The following is an 8,437-nucleotide window of genomic DNA, read 5'->3' as shown; positions in this document are numbered from 1 at the left end:
CCTCGGTCGCATAGCAACCATGTGCACGTTTCAGCGGTGCGCGACGCGGCGGCGCCCTGCCTGAGCCGGATCCGCTCCAACCAGTGTAGGATTCAGTACTGAGCTAGTTCTGAGCCAGTACTGAACCAGTGCTATTCAACGTGATTCCAGCAGAGGTTCAGCTGTCTGCTCGTCCGCTGACTTCACACATTTCTCCATCACGCCGGAAAAGAGCAATTATATCAGAAGGCCCCGCTTACTTATTTTCTGCAACATGACCGTGTTTCATCAGTAACCAATTCATAAATTTATATCAGCATAAAGTTGTTTCCCCCCCCCTCCCCATTGTAACCCCAAACTTATTCAGACTAACACGAACAGTTGAAAATAAGTTCAAATTCATGAACATGTACCAGCAGGTGCGTTTCATGCTTACTCCTGATTGGCTGAAGTGTGGCCCCCTCACTGACTTTCTCCAAGCCAGCGGGGCTTCTGAGGAAACGTTGTTGTCCACCCCTGCTGAAGGGTGAATAAGGATATCTTGGTTACAAAAGAGTTCTGCTGCCGCCGTGAATGAGGAGGCATCTTTAGATACTCAATGGTATTGAAGCGATTAGGTGTAATTAAAATATGAGAGCTCGAAAACTGAAGAGAGGTCTTAATTGCGATTATAAATTCACCATAAAATCTATGTAACTATGAGTTCTATCTGCTTTACTTCTATAGAATCATGGATTCTGCCAGTATAACTGTACTTGGAGCCATTTCAGAGAAGCATTGAGGGAAGGAGCAATACTAGTACTACGTAGACTGTAGGTGACTTAGATTTCAGTACATTATATGTAACACACTGTTAAAATATACAACGTTGTACCCATTTCCTCTGTGATCCTGTGTTTTACAGTGTTGGCATTTTCCTTACCCTCGAAATGGTAAACCTCTGTGTGAAAAATAATATTATTGAGATAACAAATCTGACATTCTTGTACAGTGAAGCAGTCAACAAAAAAAGAAAATTCACAAAAACATTCAAGAGGGGAAAAAAAAGAAGAGATAAAGCAACATTTACAGGGTTGACTGCCAGCTCACTCCATCGCTGAACAACTTTTCATTGTAGTGGCATTATTTACTGACACAATAACAAGGTTTAGAAGCATGAATGAAACGCTGAGTTATGATGTCTGGAGAAAAGGTTGTGTCAGTTACATTTAGAGCCCAGACTTTTTTCTTTTTTTTTTAAATGTGCCAAAGCAATTGAGAAAATGTATAACAGTTCGACTCTTTCCCGCACAGATTGAGATGTTCCTAATAGTGTAGGGGCTTGAAGTAGGCAGGGCAGGGAGCACTTTGAGCCAGGATATTGGGAACAGATTGACAAGGCCGTCTCTTCTGTCTCACTCTTCATTTAGACCAAAATCATCCAGACCAGCTGTCTGGCAGCCAATTTATCTTGGAGAAGATGAGAATGTGTGGGAGATTCTTGTTGAAACGATTCCAGAGGACATCCTGAAATGTGATGAGACCCACCGGGGGGGGGGGCGGCGACAAAAAAAACTAAGTGCCAAGCTTAAAATATTTTCCAGGATCTGCATGTAAATCTGCCAGTACTCCTCCTTAAAACCACAAATATCAATTAAGGTTTTTATGGGGGTGTTAAAGAAGCATAAACCTATTTAAAGTCAGCCAGACATCATAAGTGCAGCTGCAAACCAAATTAAAAGCTGATTAAGCAGTATCTCTTCAGTACCAGCATTATTGTACATCAAGCAAAGAATGACACACAAAAGAAGAAAGATGCGTTGTACAAAAGTTTGTCGCGCATAGTGTTGTCCGGATCGATTTAGCCAACAGTAAATCATTGGTGAGATGCTTGCATTGGCAGTGTGTGTTTAGGTAATTTACAAAAGCCATTTGTCTCTGTACTGAGGCTCCAGCGAGAGCTAAACTTGCTCCTGCGAGTAGGAGGAAGGCAACAAACTAGAAGGAGCTGCAGCTGCACTGGAAAGTTCAACTTTTCAGAAAGAATGCTACACTGCAGGCTTGCTAATTTTTTTTTTTAAATTATTCTTCTGTTTACATTTTTTTGTGGGAAAAAAAAAATCTGAAATTATATTGTGAAGGCGGACTCCTTATCATCCACGCGGCTTTTCAGCTACTTTTAAGATTCCAGCTAATTAATGAATCTGAATGAGTCAAACACAGCCTCTCTCAAACTGCTTTGCATACAGACGAGCTACGCTTTAGCAAATCCTCTCAGCAGAGACAGCTGCATCAACACAACTCTCCGTCTGTTTGAAGTGGACCCAAAATCAAAGACACACATTCTGGAGAAGTCATTGCACACCTAGTGTTGCATACTTGAAGAACGCTGAGGGCATAAGCCTGCTAATGTCAATGGACATTCTCTGCCTCTTCCCCTTCCTGTGTGCAGCTGTTGGAATCCCCCCTTACTGTGTGAAACCACAATCTCGTAGCTAGCAAACTAGTAGCAACGTCCACGCTGAGTACGTTTTTAGAAAAATTCATCCATCCATCCATTGTCTTCCGCTTATTTCTTTTTAGGGTCGCGGGGGGGGGGGGGGGGGGGGGCTGGAGCCTATCCCAGCGTCAACGGGCGAGAGGAGAGACAGGGTTCACCCTGGACAGGTCGTTTTAGAAAAATGTGTACTGTAAAAAACTTGGCCTGTCTATTGGGCTATTTTGGTGAACAGATCCTAAGTAGAACGTGCTGTATCCCTGCCTTTCCACTCCACTCTGGATTGTGTTTCAGTTGCATGTGGAATTTGTCCCGACTTTTCTGGAGAATAACGGTGCGATTGTTTGGTTCAACACTGGTCCAGTCAGGTTTTAATAGTAATTCTAGAGGCTTAAGTTGTAATGTTTTGGCCAAATGAGGGGATGGTGAAAGGACCTCGAGATTTATACAGTATCACAAGAGTACAAGTACTGAGCAAATTAAATGCAGCTAATATCAAACATTTCCAGAGTACAGATATCAATGTGTACTATGGTATATCTTACTAGAAGGCACATGGAAAATCCATAACTCCATAAAGAAATCCTCAGCCAAACCCATCATATATAAATAAAGATATATTGGGTTCCTCCTTGGCCCAAGCTTCAGGATCAGACTTTAGATTTTGTGTTATCCTATTGGCAGCCAGACAAACAGCACTATTCAGCACATAATCTCCTAAGTGATGTACCTGACGGTGGAGAGCAAGATCAAGATAATTATACAGCATATGATAATTCACTGAGGTGTATGGGAACATTGTTGGATACACACACACAGTATCTTTGGGCTGCATGTACAATATAGAGACAATTCGTGCAGTTACTTATATGGTTTGGGGGCAACAATTTGAAAAAAAAAAATAAATCAGAGAATAGAGTGGTGCCATAAATGAGGTGTGTGTGTGTGTTTTGTATGTGATTGTCGCCCAGCAGGTTTCTGGTGGGCAGCTATCATCAGGGCGCTCCTGCATGACCAGGTTCCCAGGTGTTGTCTCGGTGCGAGGGTTTTCTCTCCCCCATCCCTCAGGCACTATTTTTGCTTGGCTGGCCTCAGCCTTGTTACTAGTTAAGGTTTTACATTATACAGAACCCTCCATTCATCATTCCACCTGCTGACACACTGATAACATTGATTAACACATTTAGTCTAACCCCCCATGTCCCTCCCTCTGGCACTACCAGCAGGGCGTCTCCTCCACAACAACAACAACAACAAAAAAAACCCTCATGTCTAGAAGACTTTTTTTTTTTGTGAAACAAAATCAATAAAGAACTGATGTTTATATGTAGATCTTGTTTTGCCTGTTTTTGATAGAATTGAGACAACGCAAGTGTTTTATGAGGCAATACACAGCTGAGATGTTAATTTGATCACTGAGACAAATGTCTGATGGCTCATTTAGAAGCTAGTCAAGTTTTCTTACTGTTCTATCAAGAGCTAATTATTTCAGACAAATGATGATCAGTGCAGAGAGACAGAGAGAGAAGCTTTTTCAATTAGGATCAGGCTGAGACAAGAAGAATACTAATTTAGAGGAGCTGAATTGAAGAAGTATGAGGGAAAGGGTCAGAATCTCATAATAGTTTTAAATTAATGTCAGACATGTAATATCGTGTCGGTTTTGGCAGCCACGGGTCGTCCTTCCATTTATTTGGGAATTATTTCACATTTGACTCAACTATCCACTGGGACTCGAGGATGAACTCTTTCGGTGGTCCAAGGTCAGTGCCGCTTGACTTAAATGCAATATTTCTGTATTGCCTTGAGGAAACTTCTTCAAATATAGTATAAACATCCACTGGTACTCGCGGATGACCTGAAAATGTTTTGGTGGCCAAAGGTCAAGGTCACTGTGACAGGCACGCATCAGAGGCACTTATCTAGTTTAATCTTAGTTTGATAACAAATTACGTCGTTGGGTTTTAAATTGGTCTGAACCATTGAGCAGTGTTGTTTTTTTGGCAGGCATTTTAGATTTAGTTTTAGTCTTAGTCTTTTGGACTAAATGCTTCTTAGTTTTAGTCACATTTTAGTCATTTCTATCCTTGATAGTTTTAGTCTAGTTTTAGTCGACGAAAACTCAAATAGGTTTTAGTCAAATATCAAAGATACCTATAAATAAAAGATACATGTGTATGTACTTAATAGGCCAATACAGGTGTTAGAATGAAGCACACTGAAACTGATCTACAAAGGTGAGTTTTTTCCCCTCTTTTTCTTTCGCTACCTTTTACTTTTATTATTTTGTTGCAGATGCAGACAACACACTGGCACACAATATGAGTATTGTATCACAATAAAATAGGATTAAACAAAAAAATAAAAGCACACTTGACTTCCATATGAACGACCACGTGTCCTACATATTGGCTTTAGCTGCTATTATTGGTTAAAGCATCCAGGTGTTTTGTTTAGATAGGGAACAGCAGCAGGTCTGAAGACTACTGTGTTTCCCAGTGCCATAAACATGGGTCAAAGCATTTCACTTGCCACCCGTCCACAAATGGACAGGGGTTTTATTCATAACATGCTAAATTAATAGAAGTGCGTGTGTACTGATGACGGGGGCGTGACCATTATGACCAACAGCTACAGCTGGCTCCATTCTGATGTTTGAGCTCTTGATTGACATTGCACGCATGTTATACTTGGTGGAAAAGAACTTGTTTTGTTTTGAAACTTTGATCGTCCACCCACTAACAATTTAGTCTCGTCTCGTTCTCGTCAGACGAAAATGTATACAATTTCGTCACATTTTAGTCTTTACCGTGCTATGGTGACGTTCGTCTTAGTCTCATTTTCGTCATGGAAAAAAGGGGTCTGACGTCGTCATTTTCGTTTTCGTCCAGCATGACGAAAACAACACTGCCATATAGTCACTTGACTCAAATGCAGAGTCAAGAAACATTATTGACAGTTTTAGTCTGCCACATATATAAAAAAGGTACTTGACAAACATTTGAGTTTGATTTTCCTCAACACGAAAGTAGGGTTGCTAATGAAGACATCTTAATGTGAATTTTCTTCTCCTCTCCATACCGACCTGAACCGCACACGGCGATGATTAAGATGTTTGTCTGAAACATATTGCCATCCACGTGTATATATGTTTGTCTAAACCAAATGATCAGCCAGCCAATAATCAGTTTGACGACTTGAGCAGCTGACCAATTGGGAAAAAAATGGCTTTCCTGAGAAGAGTCACTTACCCTGCATTCCACATACTGAGGTCTGGATTGTCAAGTCCTGCTATAGAAACCTCTATGATCTCTGATGCTGACGCAAAGCTCCCCCTTGCATTTATTTTCAGTCAGGTATTTGTCTCAAATATGCCAAAAAATGTGAACTTTTGCCAGAAACCAAGATTGATGCGGTGCAACAAGTTGCTGTAGTAATGCAAAAAGAAAAAAGAAAACGAGAGCAGAAGGTTGTACCAGTCTGGATAAAAAAGTTGTTTGGGGAAGAGCGGTCAACAAATTTGTCAGCAGTCGTACCCTGTACTAGCTACTGTTGAACCCAATCTAAATTTTCTTCATTGCTTCTCTCAAATGTTTTGTGCTCTTTACAGTAGATAATGTTGTTTTACAGAATCCTGGCAACTATTTCATTTTCCAACATCCATCCATTTTCTACCGCTCATCCTGTTAAGGGTGGTGGGGGGGTGAAGCTTACCCCAGCAGCCTTCAGGTGAGAGGTGGGGTTCACCCTGGACAGGTCACCAGTCCATCGCAGGGCCAACACATAGAGACAGACAACCATTCACACTCACAGTCACACCTACGGTCAATTTAGAGTATCAATCAGCCTCGTCCCCTCTTGATGTCTTTGGACTGTGGGAGGAAGCTGGAGTACCAGAGAGAACCCACACAGGAACAGGGAGAACATGCAGACTCCACACAGAAAGATCCTGTGCTCCAGCCAGGGCTTGAACCCAGAACCTTCTTGCTGTGAGGCGACAGTGCTGACCACTGCACCACCGTGCTGCCATTTCCCAACATTTGTACTGTATTCTGTCTCAACATAGGACTCCCAAGTTGAAGCTGAAATAATCAATATCAGTTAGTGCAATTTTCCAGTGACTATGCCTGGGTGTATGTGAGTGTTTGAAGGCGGAGCTCAAGGTAGAGGAGGTTTTGTTATACAAACCAGATAAAATGAATCTCCTTGATTGCTGGGAACAACAATGCAAATATGAAGTCATACATTAATTATTCTGTGACATGTCTGGGCTCGTTGACAGATCACAAGCTACACAAAAGCTACAGTATGCATTATCATGAACTCCAGGAATATTTTGGTGAACATTCACTGTTCCTGAATCTAAGCTTTCTAATTACAATTCCGAAAAATTTCCATCATAAAAAAACAACTTAAAATCTCTCACCCATCGTTTAGAGACTCCTACACAGTTGCATCATTCGTCCCTGGTGAGTTCCAGCTCATTGTTATTTGGCACTGCTGAACAGGCAGCGAGTTTCTTTTGTGCACGAGTTGTTTGTTTTCTGAATGTTATCATTGACCTGCCAGTCATCACATTTCGATGAGAGAACTGCATCAGGTTTGCCTCTGTGTCTGGACCCTCGAGCCTGATTTTTAGCTCCACAGGCAATTACAGTTCATTTGGCTGCATGCAAGAGAAACTTCACTGCCCTACTTCTCAGGCTCTTCAGCTCCACGCAAGGTTGAAGACATATTGTACTTTAATGAAAAAAGAGAGAAAAAAGAGCCTATTATATTCTGTTTTATTCAATTTTGTTCCATATGTATGTGGCCCAGTCTGATATTCTCTATGCTGAATCAAAGAATAGAAAATGTATTTCTTCAGCAAATGATCGCTCTCAAGCAGAAAAGACACGCCCAAAATAACAGCTTTTGTATCTTTGCAGACGGTGTTAAGAGTTTGCACTTCAACACCACGCCGTATTAAAATGCCACGTTCAAAGATTAACGAGTTGATATGCAGAGAATAGAACTCAGTGGCCTCAGTGCTTGTCATTGAGTTGGTGCCATAAAACACAAGGAAGCAGTTCCTCTTTAATCACAAAGGGTTTATATGCTGTCTTTGTCCCAGCGGTTGCGGTTTGTTCCTTTTCAACACTTTTTTTTCCTGCCAGTCTCTCCCCATTGTCAGGCTGGCTGTTGTTCATCTAAGTGCTGTTGGTCTGTGTGATGTATGAGAAATCAATGATGCTGTTGAAAATCTGAGTTTATCTCCAGGCCATGATCTATATTAGCAACCCTCCTTCCCCTCTACCTTTATTATAATGATCTGTCATTTTTAGAAACTGCAACCATTTGTTACAGCTACCACTGATTGATCAATGTTGTTTACACATTCAGCAGGTAAGGCTGCAGAATTATCCCTGAAAATCCTGCCTCCCCAAGATCCCTAGAAAGATATCCACTTGTAGTGGCATCCCCTTCTGAGTTTGGAGGGTGGGGTGGGTTGAGTCAACTCTCTGCATTCTCACATGTCATCTAATTAATCTGGACAACAATGAGAAGCCTGCTCTGATTCAGCTCCCATCTCACGAGAGAGAATCTTAGCCAAACTGTCACTTTTCAACACAAGTGTAGACAGTCACACTCTCTTCCCTTGACTAAGTCAGCCTGGATTCATGCCATCTACTCCCGAGTGTGACAATCCCCATGTTAATGGAAAGTGAAAGGATCTTCAGCAAGGAGGGGGGAAAATAGAAATGCTTTCTTTTAGACAATCACATCTTTTCTAGAAGAAAGAAATGGGGATGTTTTGAATCTAACATTTCACTTGGGACAGTTCAACCTGGTTTTATTGATTTTATTATACATTTCCAATTAGAAGGGGAAAAGGGAAAAATACAGCTTCCCCAGGAGGATCATAGAAAATCCTACCCAGTTATGCACCTCTCTTATCAACACACCTCATAGCGGGATTCTAATTTTGAAGATAGACTTTGT

This window comes from Aulostomus chinensis, chromosome 12 (assembly GCF_037954235.1).
Source record: "Aulostomus chinensis isolate RoL2024-O1b breed Wild chromosome 12, RoL_Achi_v1.0, whole genome shotgun sequence".
Taxonomy (NCBI): Eukaryota; Metazoa; Chordata; class Actinopteri; order Syngnathiformes; family Aulostomidae; genus Aulostomus; species Aulostomus chinensis.
This window is presented reverse-complemented; position numbering follows the sequence as displayed.